General features: G+C 37.6%; 1 protein-coding gene across 1 annotated transcript in view; it reads left to right on the top strand.

Moving 5' to 3' along the window:
• Positions 1-21,663, top strand: part of foxn1 (forkhead box N1) — a 78,571-nt gene that overhangs the window by 10,343 nt on the left and 46,565 nt on the right. The gene's annotated exons all lie outside the window — the stretch shown is intronic.

Genomic DNA, 21,663 nt, shown 5'->3' with positions numbered 1-21,663 from the left:
AAGGTTAAGTGATTTGCTCAGACTTGCACTGTAATTCAGTGCTGTGGACTAAACCAACAATTCTGTAGTACAGTTCTACACTTTATTTAAGTACAGTAAGGCATTGAGTGATAAATGTACACAGTATCTTTACGGCACACTACTTAACTCTCCCAATGTCTCAGAGTTTTATAAAGCACAATCCCTGCTTACTGGTTCTTTACACACATCTGTTGTTTGTTTAGCCACAGACTTCAAATAAGACACACAACTACTTCACAGTATAAGTCAGGTTTTTGAAATACAAATGTTGGCTCCAGGTCAGAACAACTATATTGTGATCTATTAACAGAGACACAGAGCCAACCAGAGTGTCATGGTTAGCAAACTTTATTTTAAACCAAGAAATCTGGGTTCAATTCCTGTCCGTTGCATTTAACTTTTCATTAATCAAGTATTCCCATCACAATTTTTGTCATAGTCACAAGCCACCCTTGGTGAAGGTCACTATTATCTCCAGAATTTGTAACTGTAATTTTGGGCTTACCAGAAGTAAAATTAACAATATTCTATACAACGAAACCTTTCAAAAATAGTGGTGTACCAACCATAGTGTACGTATGTGTTAAATCAGGGGTGTTCAACTCTGGACCTGGCGGGCCGCAGTGTCTGCAGGTTTTCATTCTAACCCTTTTCCTAGTCAGCAAGCAGTTTTCATTGCTAATGAACTCCTTTTTCCTTCATTCTCATAGTCCTGTTTTTTAAGGATTCAGTCCTCTGAATTTATTTGTTTCTTCATTAAATGGCAGCCAAACAGAAATGAGATGTGAAATGAGCCAACAGATGACCAGCTAAATTGGAACATCAAACTACAGCCAATTTCACTCCAACCAGTTTCTTAATAAGAAGCCAATTCTTGCTGTTAATTCAAGCCGTCACTGAATATCATGACTTGTTGCTGCTCTCATTCTGCCACAGCGGACTGTTGATTTTCTATTTTTTCTAACATCACCGTCCAGATGTTTTGGTGACCTGAGCAGACCAACATGACCGAGACCTTCACCTTTCTTTATTTTCATGTTAGCTGGTCATGTGGCGACTTGCTTTGTGTCTCATTATTGTTTGGCTGCTCATTAAGAAAAAAGAAACAACTAAGGGGTCTGAGCCACGTTGAAACTAATGCAAAAGAAGTTAATCAGCAGAGAAAATGGCTCACTAATTAAGAAGATGGTTAGAATGAAAACCCTGCAGCCACTTCAGCCCACCAGGACTGGAGTTGGACACCCCAGTACTACAGCTGTGCTTGAAAGTTTGTGAACCCTTTAGAATTTTCTATATTTCTGCATAAATATGACCTAAAATATCATCAGATTTTCACTCAAGTCCTAAAAGTAGATAAAGAGAAACCAGTTAAACAAATGAGATAAAAAATATTATACTTGGTCATTTATTTATTAAAGAAAATGATTGAATATTACATATTTGTGAGTGGCAAAAGTATGTGAACCTTTGCTTTCATTATATGCTGTGGCCCCCCTTTTGCAGCAATAACTGCAACTAAACGTTTCCGGTAACTTTTGATCATTCCTGCACACCAGCATGGAGGAATTTTAGCCCATTCTTCCGTACAGAACAGCTTCAACTCTGGGATGTTGGTGGGTTTCCTCACATTAACTGCTCGCTTCAGATCCTTCCATAACATTTCGATTGGATTAAGGTCAGGATTTTGACTTGGCCATTCCAAAACATTAACTTTATTCTTCTTTAACCATTCTTTGATAGAACGACTTGTGTGCTTAGGGTCGTTGTCTTGCTGCATGACCCACCTTCTCTTGAGATTCAGTTTATGGACAGATATCCTGACATTTTCCTTGGAATTTTCTGATATAATTCAGAATTCATTGTTCCATCAATGAAGGCAAGCCGTCCTGAGCCAGATGCAGCAAAACAGGCCCAAACCATGATACTACCACCACCATGTTTCACAGATGGAATAAGGTTCTTATGCTGGAATGCAGTGTCTTCCTTTCTCCAAACATAACGCTTTTCATTTAAACCAAAAAGCTCTATTTTGGTCTCATCCATCCACAAAACATTCTTCCAATAGCCTTCTGATTTGTCCATGTGATCTTTAGCAAGGGTGGCACGGTGGCGCAGTGGTAGTGTTTCCCGGGTTCTCCCTGCGTGGAGTTTGCATATTCTCCCCGTGTCTGCGTGGGTTTCCTCCCACAGCCCAAAGACATTCAGTATGACCTCGCTGACTATTACACGCCTTGCTCTTGGAGTGATCTTTGTTGGTTGACCACTCCTGGGGAGGGTAACAATGGTCTTGGATTTCCTCCATTTGTACACAATCTGTCTGACTATGGATTGGTGGAGTTCAAACTTTTTACAGATGGTTTTGTAACCTTTTCCAGCCTGATGAGCATCAACAACTCTCTTTCTGAGCTCCTCAGAAATCTCCTTTGTTCGTGCCATGATACACTTCCACAAACGTGTTGTGAAGAGCAGACTTTGATAGATCCCTGTTCTTTAGATAACACAGGGTGCTCACTCACACCTGATTGTCATCCCATTGATTGAAAACACCTGACTCTAATTTCACCTTCAAACTAACTGCTAATCCTAGAGGTTCACATACCTTTGCCACTCACAAATATGTAATATTTGATTATTTTCCTCAATAAATAAATGACCAAGTATAATATTTTGTTTCATTTGTTTAACTGGTTTCTCTTTATCTATTTTTAGGACTTGAGTGAAAATATGATGATATTTTAGGTCATATTTATGCAGAAATATAGACAATTCTAAAGGGTTCACAAACTTTCAAGCACAATTGTAAATGCAATAAGTAAGAAGGTAATAAAGTTTTGTCATAAATAATTTGTAGTTACTTTTTAATATTCCATCTTTCCATCTCCCAATAAAGGCAAAACAAGCAAGTTTTTATATTATAAACCAGGGATTTCTCTTGGATATACAGTAATTTTTGTATATTATAGATATACAAGATTTGTCTTTATTTCTCTTCAACTTTTCAATTGGAAAAATAAAATAAACAATTGTATCTCAAATGTTGTAAATTGCCTGGGATAAAGGCATCGGCCTAATAACAATAACATAACACATTGAAACTCACGTCAGGGCACAGGGCAGAGGAAACTTTTCAACATTCTGAGTGGATAATGGTCTTGCACTTGTTTTGTCCAAGCTTATTTCACATTTATGTTTTTAACTCTGAACCTTAGAGCTGCACTCTATAAAAATGACAATGTTTTTCATAGGTGACCACCTCATGGTTAACTAATGGAAAAGGAGGCATTTTGTCATCAAAGGCAACATGGCTTTTTGTGATCCACTGTTTCCACTTTTAATTTTTATCATCCTGTGAAAACATGAGTTCAGATCATTTCTACTTTAAACTGGCACTGCTCCAGTATTTAACACACAGTATGGGACATAGATTTTTGAGGCATGTTTCCTTCTTTCCCCTGAGCGCAGCACAATGGGGTGTCTTAGTTAAATAAACTACAGGATTTTTAAATAGGTGTTAATATTTATTGAATTATGTTGTCAAAAGTTATGTCGAAAAAAGCAGAACTTTTAAAGAGTGGGCAATGACATGTCCCATAGTTCACCAGCAAAGTTATGCCCATGTGCTTTACATATGAGGTTTTTAATACCTGGAATTGAAACTCAGCCATGCTCAAGGATGGATGACCTGTCAGGTGTAGCAGGGCTTAGGGAAGGTTTACCTACCACACTCTCACCTAGTGATTATATGTCCTGAGCTAGCAAGTGGCGCTTGACATTTGAGAAGATAAAGGCCATAGACTGAGCACTGAATCGGGAGAAACATCTATGACTAAATGTTCCAACCAGGTATTTTACAGATTCTGAGAAAATATGAAATTTATTTTTTTATATATCTAGTTGAAAACAAGACCACAGAGCTCACAGAAAAAAAATGAAAAGGCACATAGTTAGAAAGATAATATTGGAGTGGATGTATTCTTATTTATATGCAACCCTATGAAAGGCACTATCTAAAAAAAAAGACTTCATATAAATTAGGATAACATTTAACAAACAAATACTACTGCAAATTTTTGGTTGACAACAACTTGTAATCCCTGTAATGTTTTGAGGTAAAGGCAAACTCAGGTGCTTCACCCATGTTCTTTTACCCACTGTCACTGCTACCCTGCCCTTCACTATACTACTCCACAGAGCTTCCCTTCTCCTGAGGCAAAGGCACATACACCCACCCATCGTAAATCACCATCACAGTTGAAAGCCCTTAGGGATATAAAATTACAGTGCACCTATAAATCAAAATTACATATCCTTGGCAAAAAGATTCTGTTATTTCTTTCAAAAACGTTTTGCTTAAAAGTAAACTCCATTCAGCCTTTGTAATTGGAGCCAGTAGGTCTGTACTTAATCAACAGATAAAGAGCAGGGTCCAGAAGCTTCAATTCTTTCATGGATCTATCCGTGAATCCTTGAAAGGTGCTTATTGGACGGGTGTCTGTAAGTTACATACATTTCATTACTTCGCACTACTGTATATCAGCCAATACCAATGAATGCTGTTTTGAACGTTCACCAGGCAATGCTGAAACATTTCCTTCTATTACAATTTGAATACTATTTGTTTTGGTGTGATTTATCAATAAATCCATTTTTTTTAACTCTCTATAAAATGGTTAAAGGCACAATAGGAAAATCAATCTTAAAATCTATGTGCATTTTTATGAATTTATCTAGCTTAGAGGAATGAAGTTTTGTCCTAAGGATTTTTTAATACAAACAACTTCACAATTAGCACATCATTCTTACATTTAATTGATCTTACTGGTTAGTTATCTGATTTAAAAATATTACTCATACATTCATAAGTACTGTATTTGTATTCTCTTTTCATTGCCTTAAATGCTTATGTTTTGTTGACAGCTTTCTTTTTTATTTACCCTTCTCTGTAGTGTTTACTCCCTTCATTATAGCCAAATGCTGATGATCAGCAATAAGCAAAGCAGACACCAGTGCAAATATTGAATGCTACAGGGGGTCAATTAGTTCACTGCTATTGCCACATGTCTGTTCATTAAGAGACATTTCTTGCAAGTGAGCGGACAAGAGAACATGACACTGAAATAATTTCTTCTCTTTAATGCTACAGTATTATAAATAAATATATATATATATATATATATATAATATATTATATGATGCACAAATAATTAAGGCAACACTTAATCATCACAGTCTCCTCACCAAGTCAGTTAAGCTTCTGAGATATCAGTCTGTCCATTTAGGAAGCATTAGCGATTGTAAATCAACTTCACCTGCTGCTTTGGTGCACACAAAATTGACAACAGGTGCACTGGAGAAGCAACAGCCACAGACAATTGAACTCTCCTTATCCTTCCTGACTGATTCTTCTCTAGTCTTGTGTTTTACTAGTGTCCTTGTCACTGCTGGTAGCACAAGGTGGTACCTGCAGCCGATTCAGGTTGCACAGCTAGTCCAATTCCTCCAGGATGGCACATCCATATGTGCCATCACAAGAAGGTTGTTGTGCCTCCCAGCACAGTCTCAAGAGCACGGAGGAGAGACCAGGAGATGGGCCATTATACGAGGAGAGCTAGACAGGGCCATAGAAAGGCATCAACCCAGCAGCAGGACTGGTATTTGCTCCTTTGTGTGAGGTGACAGCCCATCATCGTGTAGTTTGATTGGCATTTGCCACAAAAAAAGCACAATTGACAGCTCCGCCATTGACACCCCATTCTCTTCACACATGAGAGCAGGTTCACAATGAGCACATGTGGCAGATGTGAAATCGTCTGGAGATGTGTGGTGTTTTGCAGCCTGCAACATCATCCAGCATGACTGGTTTGGTGGTAGGTCAGTGATAGTCTGGGGAGGCATATCCTTGGAGAGTCACACAGACATTCGAGTCCTCTGCAACAGTAGTACCCTGACTACTACTAGCTAACTGATGCCTTGATCCAGACAATATCTGCTGTCTCATCAGGAGCAGACTTTGTTGGGAGTGCATACAGACACTGTACGGAATCACATTATATAAGTTGCCGTGATGAAAACCACGCAAGTTGGAACTGCCTGTGATTTAAATTTTTTACTTTGAGTTTTGACTTGGGGTTTGGGGGTTGTTTTCCATTGGGAGTTGTTACATCACTTTGGACCAATACCGTGAGTTCTCCGCATTGGACTTATACGACCGACATTATAAAACACCAGAAATTATACAGTAAAAATGTATCCGCGAGTATATATGGTACTTTAAAACCCAAAACCTGGATCTTAGTGGTCCAAGTTGGTCTTTATTTTCCTTGATGCTACATTTTGCACACCAGTGATACCTGCAGGGTGGCACGGTGGTGCAGTGGTAACGCTGCTGCCTCGCAGTTAGGAGACCTGGGTTCACTTCCCAGGTCCTCCCTGCATGGAGCTTGCATGTTCTCCCACAGTCCAAAGACATGCAGGTTAGGTGCATTGGCAATTCTAAATTGTCCCTAGTGTGTGTGTGTGTGCGTGCCCTGCGGTGGGCTGGTGCCCTGCCCGGGGTTTGTTTCTTGCCTTGCACCCTGTGATGCTGTAGTTAGGACATAGCGGGTTGATTAATGGATGGATGGATGATACCTGCTGGCTCAGAGCAAGTGAAACAACTTAACAGACTGAAGGCAGACTAGCAGACAAAATGACAAGAGCTTAACATTACTTACCTGGACAACGCTGAATGCTGCTTCTATCAATTCTAATACAAAAAGGAATAGCGTACTATTTTACAGGGAGATGTTGGATGAGGCTTCATTGACAGTGGAAGTGCAGCACAATACAAAGAAGAATAAAAGAGTTGCTGTTTAACAACCTCTTTGTCAGTTGTTCTTCATACCTTAAGCACTACGAATGGTCTACCTTGAATTATGAGGATGAGTCGGACACAACAGCATTCATTGTTACAACCCAGCAAACAGTTATCATAAATCTAGAATCAAATTGGACCCAAAAAGAAAAATTTGCGACTTCTAAGAGCAGGAACATTGATAGAGCGATAATGTGGTTAATGGATGGGCCAGCTAGCAATAACAATGGGGTCATCAATTAAAAAACAACTGCTTTCTTTCCTTACCTCATTCTACAAAGATACCTGGGCCAAACTGGATACTTGGCTACATTATAATAATAATTATAATAAGGCAAAAAGAAATACATGAGAAATTATAGGAAATGTATTCAAGGTCTTCTGTTGACAATATAAATGCCACTAGAGACAGATTGCACTTCTAACTGGCCAAAAGCATTTCTGCTCTACTAGAACATCAATCAGTAATTCTAAGTATCACTTAATAAAAATTATTCAGCACATTTCTCAAGGCTTAACCAGCTGTATTCATGGTTTACATATTAAAATTCCTTGCACAATTTGGGTTTTGATTTCCCCTTATTTTCCTTATTAAACAGTAAAAAAATATGTTACACAAATGATCCATTATACAGCAGTGGCACACCTGAAGTTTGATTAAATAACAAAAAGTTAATTTATAATGAAGAAATGTGCAAACAATTTACACAATAACAAATGGCCAATGTCACTAAAGGCTTTTGATTATATTTCGGAAGTGTTTTTAGAATATTAAACAAAATTTGACCTACACATTCTAGAATTCAAATATTTAAGGAGTAGATATTACTTTAGGCTATGAAAGTAGGATATACCTTATTATATCGATTAGATACTAATCTGTAGTTGATATAAAGTATATATTTTAGTGTTTGTAGATGGTCTCCAGCCCCCTGCTGTCTCCACATAGTATAAATGAGTAAGAATATTAGAACAATTTCAGTGTGTACAAGCCATTCATCCCAACAGAAATCTATTTCCGCAATTCCTCAGTTGCTTCATTTCTACCACAATATATGGAAAAAGTAGTTGCATATGAATTGGAGGCAATAAGTTCAAATTTAGTGTATTTATCTTACTGAAAATTTGTGACTCTTTAATCATGGTTTTAAAGCCACTTTAACACTACATAATGGCTTGTAATTTGTTTATTTTTTTGTTCTTTATTTCACCTTATACAATTTCTCGTATTAGGAATTTGTTAGTTTTTGCATACCCCTTGGGGTCAGAGCGCAGGGTCAGCCATTGTACAGCGCCCCTGGAGCAATTGAAGTTTAATGGTCTTGCTCAAGGGCCCAGAAGAGTAGAATCTCTTTTGGCAGTGATGGGGATTCGAACTGGCAACCTTCTGGATACCGGCACAGATCCTTAGCCTCAGAGCAACCACTCCGCCCTAAACTAGGCTGATTCCAGAGTTACAAGGGTTGAATTATGAGAAAAGATTTAAAGAGCTGAGTCTATACAGTTTAAGGAAAAGAAGATCAAGAGGTGACATGATTGAAGTGTTTCAAATTATAAACGGAATTAGTACGGTGGATCGAGACTGCTAATTTAAAATGAGTTCATCAAGAACGCAGGGACACATTTGGAAACTTAAGGGTAAATTTCACACAAACATTTAGAAGTTTTTCTTTACACAAAGAACGATAAGACACTTGTTATTAAACTGAACTTCTGTTGAATTCCTGTTTTCCTTATCTATATATTGATGACTTATAACCCAGTTTATGCTGTGTCGTACTTATTAATCAGAATTGTCTGCTTCAAGTAGAATGTAATACAGTTTCAAATACCACCTGAGGCAGACCCCACAAAACTGGACTTATTGCCCCTTGCAGTCTGTGTTTACAATACCATGGCTTGTAGAGGGTCTCTTCTCTTTCTTGCCAGTATGGTGCTCCACTCCTGTTCCACACCTCATCTATACCTTTTCATGCCTTTACACAAGGTACAAGTTAAATATCCATCCATCCATCCATTATCCAACCTGCTATATCCTAACTACAGTGTCACGGGGTTCTGCTGGAGCCAATCCCAGCCAACACAGGGTGCAAGGCAGGAAATGAACCCCGGGCAGGGCGCCAGCCCACCACTGACAAATTAAATATTTGCCTCATTATTTTTCTTTTTTTTTTTCTTAAAAACATTCTTGGGTTAACTGAACAAAAATTGCATGCATCTTAACAATATCTAACATCCTTTAGATTTAGTTATAAGCAAAGTGGACTTGAAGGACTTTATTATCTGTGTAAGAGATTACAGCTAACCAGTTAGTTCCCCATTTTTTTCTATAGTATGAAAAATGGAAAAAAAGTAGTGGATGAAGGTGATCTACAAAAATTAGTTGTACTGGTGCATCTGAACATTTTCAGAAAGTAATAGCATTTTTTGAAAAGAAAAAATCTCAGCATCCTGAAACTTCACGGGATTCCCTCAAGGTTGCTGGATATCATGATTGGCCTGAACACTGGAACTATGAGTGCTGTGCAGAAATGAGGAATAACTTCTGTGTTTTTCCCAGTTTATTCTGAGGTTCGTCAGGGATGTGTTCTTGCTTCTACTTTATTAAATACTTCCATGGACTGGGTGTTGGGCAGGGTCGTGGGGACCAGCGGCTGTGGGGCATCTGCTGCTGAAGAAAGATTCACTGATCTCATCTTTGCTGACAATGCTGTGATCTTCACGGAGTCAGTGGAGGCTCTGATCAGGGCTTTCAAGAGACGGAGCGAGGAGTCTGAGAGTCTAGGCTTGCAAGTGTCCTGAATAAAAAACAAAATCCAGGCCTTTAATGACCTCTAAGACACAGCCATCAACAGTGTGTCTGTCTGCAGAGAGATTATCGACCTTGTTGAGAGGTTTACTTATCTCAGTAGTGACATTCATGTCTATGGTGACTCTTTGCAAAAGCTCTTGACAGCAAAGTCATGCGACTGATGCAAAAATACATATAAATGTGGTCAATACCAAGATGAAAATAAATAAAGGGTTAATATATGATGACCAGAGTATAGACAAAAAAATGAAGAGTCCAGTAGAGGCAGCTTCGTTCACTGTGGCTACAGGTTTTTGTTCCAATCAGTTTCATAATCAGTTAATTCATTTTACCTCAAACTGATTTTGTTGTTCAATTAGCTGGGCTTTTTTTCTTCTTGTATTCCGTATTTGGAAAATGCAGTCGTGCTAGGCATCCCATTTATAAGTAATTTTGGCATATTTATAATTTTTACATAGTTTCACATGTTCAATTCTATTGTCATTTTATTATCATCTAACTTTTCCTTTCTCTGTAGTCTGCTCATTTAACTGTATTCTAGTAATAACACTTAATGATAATAGTAGTAGTAGTGCCACACAAACAGAGTACAATGAAATTCTTTTGTGAATTTCAAACCAACAAACATCATGTTGCTACTCTCCATGGCCATAATAAACAAGAAATGAAGTGTAGTATGTCCAAAACAGTGCAAACTGGTATTATATCTTCATATTTTTATGAATTTTATGCATTTTTGGAAGCAAAGCTACAAACATAGATAGACAGAATGTCATTTGTCTACAAGAGAAGTTTGACTTTCTACGGGTGCTTTCAAAATAAATAAATACATAAATAGATAGATAAAAAATATATATACACAAATATTATGGTCCAAACACACATCAGAATGATTAAAAAGGAAGAAAATTTAAAAAGAAAGAAATACCTTCTGACTTGGCAGTCACAGTCATATTATTAAGATTGGGGTCCAATTAAAAGCAAAGAGCCGAAATGGGCTCTCCAGGACTGAACCTAGGAACTACTGTTCGATTTTATATAATTTAAGAAAGCTATCTTATTATTCAGGGTTCCTCCTGCTTCATGCCAAATTCTGCTGAAATAACCTCCATTTTCCTTTAACCATAATATTGAGAAAACAGACAGATGGATGGATACCACATGTAGTAATATATTGCCAGCATAGGTTTCAGTGTATTTTACAGACATTACAACACAAAGTGGAGCAATAACTAATTTTCAGTTAGCTTCTTTAGCACAGGCAAAACTGCAGTTTTCACTTATTGACCACAAAAAAGCAAGCTATCAAAATAAAGGACAAAATATTAAGAAACAGTACACAATAGGAACAGTTTGACATAAGAAATTAATTTCTACACCTACATAGTCTTCTGTTTATGAAAGAAACCATACTGAGAAAAGCTGGAATAGTGATGCCCACACTATCAGACATATAATGCTGTGATAGCTCTTTGATTCAATTTGAGAGTTTTTTTTGGTGTCTCACCAAACAAATGGGAAAAAAGATTAAACACATTGGATGAAGTTGGAAGTCAAAAAAAAAATTACAGCTCATTAGAAATGCCAATCAGGGCCACATAGTGAGAGATGATTTCAAGGATCTCATGTGTGACAAAATCAACATGTCAGGAAGTGATCCGAATTGCTAAATTAGAGAGGTACATCAATGCAAGAAAGAAAATTGAGAATTTCAGGAAACATAACACTGAGTGCTACCAGTGGGAGTTTCTTCAAATTATTTTTGTCATGACATGAAAAACTGGTAATAAATGTGAATATATGGATACAGGCACTTGTCAGTTGGGCTTCATTCTGAATGTTCTGAGAATATAGCCATGAACATTTCTAGGCTCATTACGTCAAATCCATAACATACTGGATATAAGAACCATTCTTCACTGCTCCCTTTGCAATGCTTGGATATTTCATTTAATTTGTTACCATGCAAAATAATCATGATATAAATCTTGATTTTTGTCAATTAATGCAAAAATCTTGAGTGAAAATAAACCAGCAAAAATATACTCATCAACTATTTTCTCAATTTCAGGTTCATGCCTACCTCAGCAGCATCAGATGAAGGGCAGGAAATAATCCTTTGTACACTAGATTATATTTGCACAAGCAACAAAATCAGGACTCAGGAATTGCTTCCAAGTCATGTAAAGGATAGCCCGGCAACAGACAGACACGACAACGCAGTGTCCACCACACACACTTATTTACAATTATTTACAGGTTACAGTCGTTGGTTCTCTTGGCCGCCTCCACTCCTGCCACGCAAGCTTCGTCCTTCTTCCATCTCTGATTGGAGTGAGGTGGCCCCTTTTATCTCGTCCTGGATGTGCTCCAGATGCCTGACGATGTACTTCCGGCAGCACTCCCCAGTGTGGCGGAAGTGCTGCGGGGCAGGGTTCCTGGCCATCTATCACAGTCACTAATTTGGAAATATAACATGCATAAGAACAGCATGTTGGCAATTCTTTACAAACAAAAAATGGCACAGGAAATTGTTAACAGAGCACCACATAGTTCTCAACCAGGTGTGCCACAGGGTGACAGATTGGCATTACAACTTGAATAGAAACCTAATATTTTATTAAACTAAGGGGCTATGCCCCCTGCTACCTACCCAATGCCCACACCCTGCCCACGCTTCGCATCAGCAAATTCACATCTCTATCTCGTGCGCATGTGGATTTCACTTTTACCAAACAACATAACTTTTAATTTTTGTGAATAGGCCTCTTCATTGGGAAGAAACACTACTTTTCCCTGATGGCAACACAAATTAGATGATCTACAAGTCTCCGGCTTAACATTTAAAGCCAAATAATATCTACATACTTCTGTCATATCACCTATGTCAATATATTCGATCTCTTTTCGCTTTTACCTTTTCATCAATATCACATTGAATTTTGATTGCCTGTTTGTAAATACATCCAATACGACAAATGTGTCTGACAACAGCATTCACACAAATGAGAAATGATTGAACCGTTTTGTATGGTTATGTGGACAGGACTTTTCTCGCAGGGCTTGAAATTTTCTCTCATGGGATTTCACTTTCACCAAACAACAAATCTTTTAATTCTCGTGGATGCACCTCTTCATTGGGCAGAATCACTTTTTTTCCATTATGGCAGCATGAATTAGACGTTCTACAAGTTTGCGACTTAAAGTTTAAATCCAAATAATATATTCAATCTCTTTTAGCTGTTCCTTTATTTCACAGAGTAATAATTTCCGTTTGTTTGCACTAATGCAATCTTTACTATCATTTTTTTGAGACTTTCGAATTTTCATAATTCCATTATCTCTAACCTGCTCTGCATGTGTACCACGCCAAAGTTTTTGAATTTTTTACGACATTCTACTTTGTCATCTATTATGTCTTTTATTTCCGGACCGGGTGTGGTTAAATCTCTTGGCACAAAGTCTCGTCTCGAAGGACGTGTAAGTGTCTCTCCAAGAAAATTGCGTCTCGTCTCCTTCCAAGATATTTTTTTTAATAATAGATAATATTTCAGTTTTTTTTCCTAAGTTGTTTGACATTATGTAACTCTGTAAACTCATGGTAAGGCAAAGTGCTGTTTTCTGCCATTTATCTACAAAATTATTGGTATTTATGGCTATGGAAAAGCTGTGCATCTTTTAGATAGAAAATTTAAATGTTTCATGATAATCAAGTATTTTCAATGCAATTTTTATCATAGGTAACACAATCTTAAATATGAACTAAATTATATTTGTGCAGAAAATATTCACATACGAGGTGTGGCAGAAAAGTAATGAGACTGATTTTTTATTTACCAAAGTTTTTATTTTTTTCAAACATCAATGTTATCCCCTTCAAAGTAGTTCCCTTGGGCAGCTACACACCGATGGAGACGACGTTCCCACTGTTGGTAGCAGCGCTGGAAGTTTTCAACTGGTATGGTCTTCAGCATGTGCGTTACACTCTTTTGGATGTTTTCTAAAGTCCCGAAATTACGTCCTTTGAGGACATTTTTCAGTTTAGGAAAAAGGAAAAAGTCACACAGACTGAGGTCATGTGAATAAGGGGGCTGGGGAACCACAGGAATGCCTTGTGAGGTCAAAAATTCTGTTATGGAGAGGGCAGTTTTTCGGCACCATTTTGGCACAGACCTTTCGCATGTGCAAATGTTCAGTCAAAATTTGATGAACGGTAAATCTGTTCAAATTTAATTGTTCACTCAACATTCTTAATGTTAAACGACAGTCTGATCTCACAAGAGTGTTCACACGTTCGATGTTTTCATTGGTTTTCAAAGTTGAAGTCCTCCCTGAACGGTGTTCATCTTCAATGTGTTTTCTGCCTTCCAAAAATGATTTGTGCCAGCGAAAAACTTGAGCTCGGGATAAAGAATGTTCCCCATGGGCCTGTTTTAACTTTTCAAACGTCACACTTGCCGTTTAATGGCACAACGTTGCTCCAAATTCCGCTGTTCCATTTTGCGTGACGCACAACCAAAAACACAACTTCGCTAATAGCAGTCACGAAAATCACGTAGTTAACGGAAGGAGTTGAAACGCGCACTGAGCTATGGGAGGGTACTGATACACGTGCTCTATCAAGGACAACAGCGCTGCGTTGCCAGATCGCTTGCAGTGTTGCCAGTCTTATTACTTTTCTGCCACACCTCGTGTACTGTGACTATAAAAATTGTTCATCCCTTGGAAGTTTTCACATTTTATTGCTATACAACACTGAAGCACAGTAGATTTAATTTACCTTTTTCAAAAAAAAATTAATCGAAAGAAAAAGATTTCATAATGTTCAAACATATGAAACCTGTGAAAACATATCTCAGAAAGTGATCTAAATTAATTACTAATATAAAACAAGTATTCACTCCCTTTAATATGACACACATTAATTATTTTAATATATGTTTGCAATTATTTTATATTTGTAATATATTTATAACTTTTACATTAAAGAGTCTTTTTCTGTTGATCAGTGTCAAAAAGCCAAATTAAAATTACTGTGATTCAGTGTTGTTTAAGAAATGTGAAAACTTCGAGGGAGCGATTACCCTTTAAAGGCACTTAACACACACACAAACACACATAGCAAACATGTGAACATATAGATAAATGGCTTCTCTTAAGTATGCAAGAATATTTTTCCAACATGTTGGAATGTAAAAGTAATAAAGCATCAGAACAATAGGCAACATAATGTTTGAACGCTTTAAAAAAAAATAAAGCAAATGTTGGAAAAAACATATAATCTCACAAAATACAGAAACAGAACAAACCTAAATATGTACACAAAGATACAAAGTCACAATTTAAGTCAAAATCCTACATACAAAAGTACATAAAGGTTAAATGATTCTGTAGGATCTTAGGGGTTCAGTAAACAAAAAAATCAGGAGTGTTCTCCCCTAGACTTTCTCATATACTCAGATATGGGGAAGGATATTTAAGGAGTAAACCGCAAGACAATAACTATATTTTTATATTATGTACATTAAAGAACCATCAACAAGTCAAATCAAATTAATAATATAATGAACAATTATTATAAAAGTGAAATTGAACAAATTGGACTCTGCACCTACATGAATAAAAGGCAAAGTACCACTTCCGGTTAACGGAAATAGACAAAAAGTTGATAGAAATCTACATTTTGTACCTAATACTTGTATGCAAATTTTGGTTGACCGAAGTGAAAGCATACTCAAGTGATCATGTTTACATACACACACACACACACACAAATATGGTGTTTTTCGGACACAGGGAGGTCTAAAATGTCAAGATTCATCAAAATCTCGAAATGGAATTTTTATAGGATTCCAAAACTTCCCCTATGCTTTGTATACGAGAAAGTTAGGGAGGTCTAAAATGTCAGGAGAGAATAGACTGAATAAAGGCAGCTTATGTTAAACTTTAGACAATAATAGACATTCAGCACACCTAATCCCTATGAATAAAGGATTTCATTAAGTTTAGCATGTACAGTAAGTAAGAACTGCATAGTATTAGTCAGTGATGCAATAGAGTAATTACAATTCTGTAGCACATACCTCATAACATATTTGTCAGGTGTGAATAAAAAGCCACAAGACACAGACAGCAAAAATACAACAGGGCTGCCACCAACAGGAACATCATTTCAGTCAGCAATATTTGTTAGCAACATCAACACATGCACAATGAAACTGGGGACACTGAATGACAAAACAACAGGCCAGAGGTTAGATCATGTGTATGGGTGTTATGCACTACATTCAAGCCCCCCCTAAAATAGAATGAAAATATAATACCACCCTGACTCTTTTAGGATCAGTATTTCTAGCTGTCAGAACAGGTCAGGTTAGGATGGGGAGCATGCACTGGTACAGTGCGTTGCCACACCCACCACATGATGAAACAGCTCAGGATACCGGTTGGCAACCCCTCAAGCAGACATGCAGTCTAGTCTCACCCTCTGGAAATAACCATCTATCTACAGCAGCCAGATATTACGTGAGTGTCCCCTTGGCCTGGTTCAGCAGCTGGGGTCCTCAACAATGAGGAACCTGTGAGTCAGATCACCCTCGGGGATTCACGCCACATGGCCAAAGTGCCATAACTAACGCTCCCTCACAATGTGCGTAATGTGCCTCATTCGGGACATTGTGAGCAGCCGCTTGTAACCAGCTGTACCCAAGGATTCTCTAAAGACAAACATTACCAAAGGAGTCCAGTCTTCATCTCAGGTCACTGGATAGCATCCATGTCTCACAACCATATAGCAAAACAGGAAGCACAAGGACTTGGACCTTAATCCTTTTGCATTGATAGCAGGAGCGCTACACCGCCCTTCCAGTGACCTCATGACCCACCATGCTCTACCAAATAGTCTACTCTCTTCATAGGAAGAGTCACTGGAGACATGAATGTTGATGCTGAGGTAAGTAAATCTCTCAACGAGGTTGACACTCTCTCTGCAGACAGAAACACTGTTGATGGCTGAGCCCAAGAAGTCATTAAAGGCCTGGATCTTGTTTTTTTTATCCTGGACACTTGCAAGCCCAGACATTCAGACTCCTCGCTCAGTGTCTCAAGGGCCCAGATTAAAGCTTCCATTGACTCCACGAAGATCACAGCATCATCAGCAAAGTCAAGATCATTGAATCTCTCTTCACCAAGAGATGACCTATATCTAGCTATCATTGGATAAAAATCGTAGTACTTGGGCATTTTTTTATCAAATTGTTTAACCTTGCCAAACTTGGACAGTGGATGTTTATTGAACAGTGATACTCAAATAATACCACAATTTTGGCAGCGGTGTTCACCTTCAACAATAATATGCTGCCAAGGGTCTGCGATGAATTAGCCTATGGGACTGGCGTGTGCCATGTGACATGAGGTGTACATATTGAGCTTTTCTAAGATTTAGAAAAAATGGTGAGGGTTTCTTTACAATTTAGTTTAGACCACATGTTCATGATACTTAGTTATTAAAATATTTTTGAAAATGTTCAATTCTTTATCAGTCACCTATTTTTTTTTTTTTTTTTGCTATCAGGCGCTCCACTGAGTTAAAAAAAAATCTCAAAACTTTCAGAAATTTTGGCAGGTTTTCTCTTCAGTACCTCTCTACTCCGAATTGGATTAACATGTCTGAGAAGATTATGTGATGTATTTTAGACACAGCGTTTTTACCATACATAACACTTAGCACAGAGGACAGACAAATTAAACAGTCAAACTAAATCATCCCATTTTTTTGTTATGATAAAAGTAGATAAAATTTTACATTACTTTTTTTTCCCCAAGTGTCTTTTTTTGCCACTCTTCTCAATTTCAGATTTCTGGTGTACCTGGAATATTACTCCTATATGAGCTATTATTATCTCATCATATCTATGTAGAACTTATTTTACAATTTTGTCATATTTTATTTTGCCATTGGCCACTTGGTACTCTTGTAAATGTAATGTTGCACTGGTGCAGCAGGGAGTAAAATGAAGAAAATGACCCAAGAAAAAGCTTGCAAATTTGACTTGTAAAAACAAAAATAGTACAATTGAACAGACTTTGTTTAGCAATTAAGACAAATTGAGAAAAATGAGAGACTCAGAACCACACAATAACACAGAACCTTGACTGACCCAGTTTAATGTTCATATTCATAGTCTGGTTGAAAGAAAACCGTACACACTGCACATCATGGGCAGAGCACTATTCACTTTTGGACTAGTTCAAGGTTGTGCAGATCAAAATTCTGAAATTAATTACCTTTGAGACATCATATGATGTGAGCATATAGCAAAATAACTAGCTGGATTTATAAGTTAATATGTTCAGATCTTAGTCAGCAGTTCTTTTTTTACACAATGGTAGCTACTGTATAATGAGCTAGGCTCTAGAAACTATAGTGCGTCTCCCTGAAATTTAACCGTAGCGTGTGGTGTCAAGTGGTCCCGTCACGCTCTGACCTCAGTGAAGTGGGCACTTGACAGCCGCCTTTTACAATATAGGTCAAGGCAGGCCACATGGCAGTCCATGAAAATCTGATGAAAAGGGAAAAAGCTCCTTCTGATAGACAGATCTGGAGCACCAGGGTTCGTACAGTAAAGACAACTCCCCCACATTGCCCACCCAGAGTCTTCTCATCTTTCACAGATAGCTGTAGAAGTGCATTTACTAAATTATATTTAAGAATTTCAACTTCATGCTTATCTGGCAAAACAGCTCATATTTGTTAGACAGAGTGTATAAAGTGATGATGCAAACCAGTATGTGGATGGGGAAGGGGAATCTGTTTTCAATGATCTAATCTTTATGCTTTACTGGAGACTTTAATGAGACTTGATAGTTTGTGCTGACAGGGCAGTGCTGAGATGACTCCTCTTAAAATCCTATTGATTTCATAACTGAGTAAATTAACTTCTGTATATTTTCATATATACAGTATTTAATAAGGAATAAAAGTGTAGATAATTCTGCACAATTAAAGAAGAGGAAAGTCCAATCTGAACATATTTTAAAATATTTGGTGGGGCATGGTGTTGCATCAAGTATCCAGGAAGAGCTGGAGTTTTAGGCCGTGAGAAACAAATGGAACCTCAGTGTCACAAGCAAATAACAGTTCTGCATTGCTTGGCCAGGTGAAACACTCTACAGTGAAAAAGCAAGGAGCTTTAAACAAATTGTTGAGGCAGAAGGGCACTGGGACCTACTCACAGGCTGCATGTTAAAACTGCAATAGTGCTTTGCAAGTGTATTAAAAAAAATGTGAGCATCATAGGCAGATAATAATAATAATAATAATATTACAATTTACTTATGTAGCACCTTTCCCTTGCTCATGATATACAAATTGGAAGACAATAAGCAAAGAAAGAGACATAAGAAATGCCTTTAAAAAACCATGAAAGTGGGGGTATGGAATTTAATATTTTGATAAACTGTGAGGTGCAGCCTGTAAATCAGTAGAAAATATCAAAGGGAAGGGAAATGCTAATACTTCAGTTTTGGCATGTTTATTTATTTATTCATTTATGCTTTAGATTTTTTTTTCAGATTAATTTAGATCTTCAGCAGCCCAAGGATGCAGCAGTTAGCACTGGACAGCTAACAGTTCCTTCCTTGGTTTAAACCCTAGCTTGTCACCATCTGTGCAGCTTTGTCTACAAATTCTCATGATGTTTTTTTCTTCATATAACATGTCTTCCTCACACATCTCAGGTACAAGCAGGCGGTTTCCTTGACCCTCGAAAATTACCCTAAATAAAGGAGTAAGGGTATGTGAGTGAGTGAATGTGCATAGCTTACAGTGGCCTGGTTTTCTATCAAAGTTGGGTTCTTACTTTGCATCTGGTTCTGCTGCCTGTGACACTGTAATGGAATATGTGGGTTCAAGAAATGAATGGATATATTGATTACTGAAGTTTTGCTCCCCGTAATTAAAGTGCCATTAAATAGGCCATTACATTTTTATAAAGGCCATATACCCAGAGGGGTTTATTTTTACCAGGATCAGTGTTGTTACTAGGATGTTATTATGGGATCAGTATTTAAATATATGATATGAGGGCAAGTACATGACAAAAAAGGCTAAAACATTATTTTTTTACTGATTTTTCACTGGGTGGACACCCTTTAGGAGTGGACTTTTACAATCTGTCAAAGCCAAGAACTTTCCCAATGTCTCTTCTGGAAGAGGCGGATGAGGTATAATAATGAAAACTAAAAGTAAGAATCTATACTAATAAAAGGCAAAGCCCTCATTCACTGATTGACTGACTGACTCACTCACTCACTCATTCATCACTAATTCTCCAACTTCCCGTGTAAGTAGAAGGCTGAAATTTGGCAGGCTCAGTCCTTCGAAATTTTACGTGTAACGGTCACAACGGTTGACAATGTTCGCCATGTTGAACTTCCTTATTTATGGCCCCATCTTCACGAAATTTGATAGGTGGCTTCCCTGCGCTAACCAAAACCGATGTACGTACTTATTTCAGTGGTATGATGCCATAACTGGAACCTACTTATGTACGTATATACCGGCCATAGCCTGCAGCTCGGTCGCCGTGTGAGGCGGAGTTGCGTCCCTCATCATCACGCCTCCCACGTAATTGAGTGCCTGCCCATATAAGGCCGTCCGTCAGCGGCAATCCAATAGAAACACTCTGCCACTAAATATTCGCAGGTGAAGGACTGTGCTTATGCAGACGAAGATGAGATGGTCAGGGTGGTGTTTGGCACAAACTCAGCGAAAATGCAAGAGAAACTTTTAAGTGCCGGGTCTTAGCTAACATTAAATAAAGCCGTGGACATCGCACGAGATAGCACAAGCACAGCTAAGAACCTTCGATGCATGTACTCCGAGCGGCTCACGTGAACTGACTGTGAACGCAGTAAGCAGACAAAAAGCAACAGCTCCAAAGAGCGCTGAACAAAAAACGCATAAAGGAAGACAGTGTAAAAAAAACCTGTGCATGCAGTGTGTCAGGTCTCAGATAAAGAAGAAGACGAGCTGTTTATTGATGCAGTAAGAAACGAATCGATGAATGAAACCTGTTATCTTTACAACGATTGACAAACACGGAATGTAACTTGAACACAACACATCCTACAAATACGAACCTGATTGAAAGAAATAATGATAATCAAATCCTTGATGACAGCAACACTCATAACAGTCACAAAACTATTACAGTGACAATCATGTTACGTTATTTTTAAAATTTTTCCTTTTCTTTTTCACAACTTCTTTAACACACTACTTCTCCGATGCGAAGCGCGGGTATTTTGCTAGCAATATTACACCCTCATAATAACAATATGTAGGAATGACATGTACAGTGTATAGGAAATAATATGTTATTAGCTTAACTGCTGTCTGCATATAAACAGGTGTTTTATGAATGTCTTCACTGTATAGCTACATACTGTGTGAAGTACAGTCAACATATATCAACCTTCACATTGTGCAGCAATTTTTTGAATTTTCCCCTGGGATTAATAAAGTATCTATCTATCTATCAATGCCAACAATGCAAATTGTTGTTATTTTGTTGGGCACAATTATCAAATCATATAATTACCTAGAACATGATGTGAGTTACCCAATATGTCCAATTTAAAATTACACTTTAAATAAATGAATTTTTGCAAATTAATGAATAAGACCAAAAATGAGCTGCAGTATATTAACTTTGATATACAGTTGCTTCAAAAGATGCTTAAGTGAGATCAATGTGGTCTGAAGGAGTTAGGGGCTTCTCCCTTTTTAACATGTACATAAACAGTGAAGACTACAAGAGATATCTCTATATATTTATATAAAATCCAACATCTGTCTGTTTCTTTTTCATGAGAGAACTACTTAACGGATTTAGATTGGGTTTTTTTCTATAATTTGCTTGAACATTCCGGTTGATTTTGTGACTTCTCTCATCACGCTAAGAATCATTGTTCG

This window comes from Polypterus senegalus, chromosome 6 (assembly GCF_016835505.1).
Source record: "Polypterus senegalus isolate Bchr_013 chromosome 6, ASM1683550v1, whole genome shotgun sequence".
Lineage (NCBI taxonomy): Eukaryota > Metazoa > Chordata > Cladistia > Polypteriformes > Polypteridae > Polypterus > Polypterus senegalus.
This window is presented reverse-complemented; position numbering and strand designations above follow the sequence as displayed.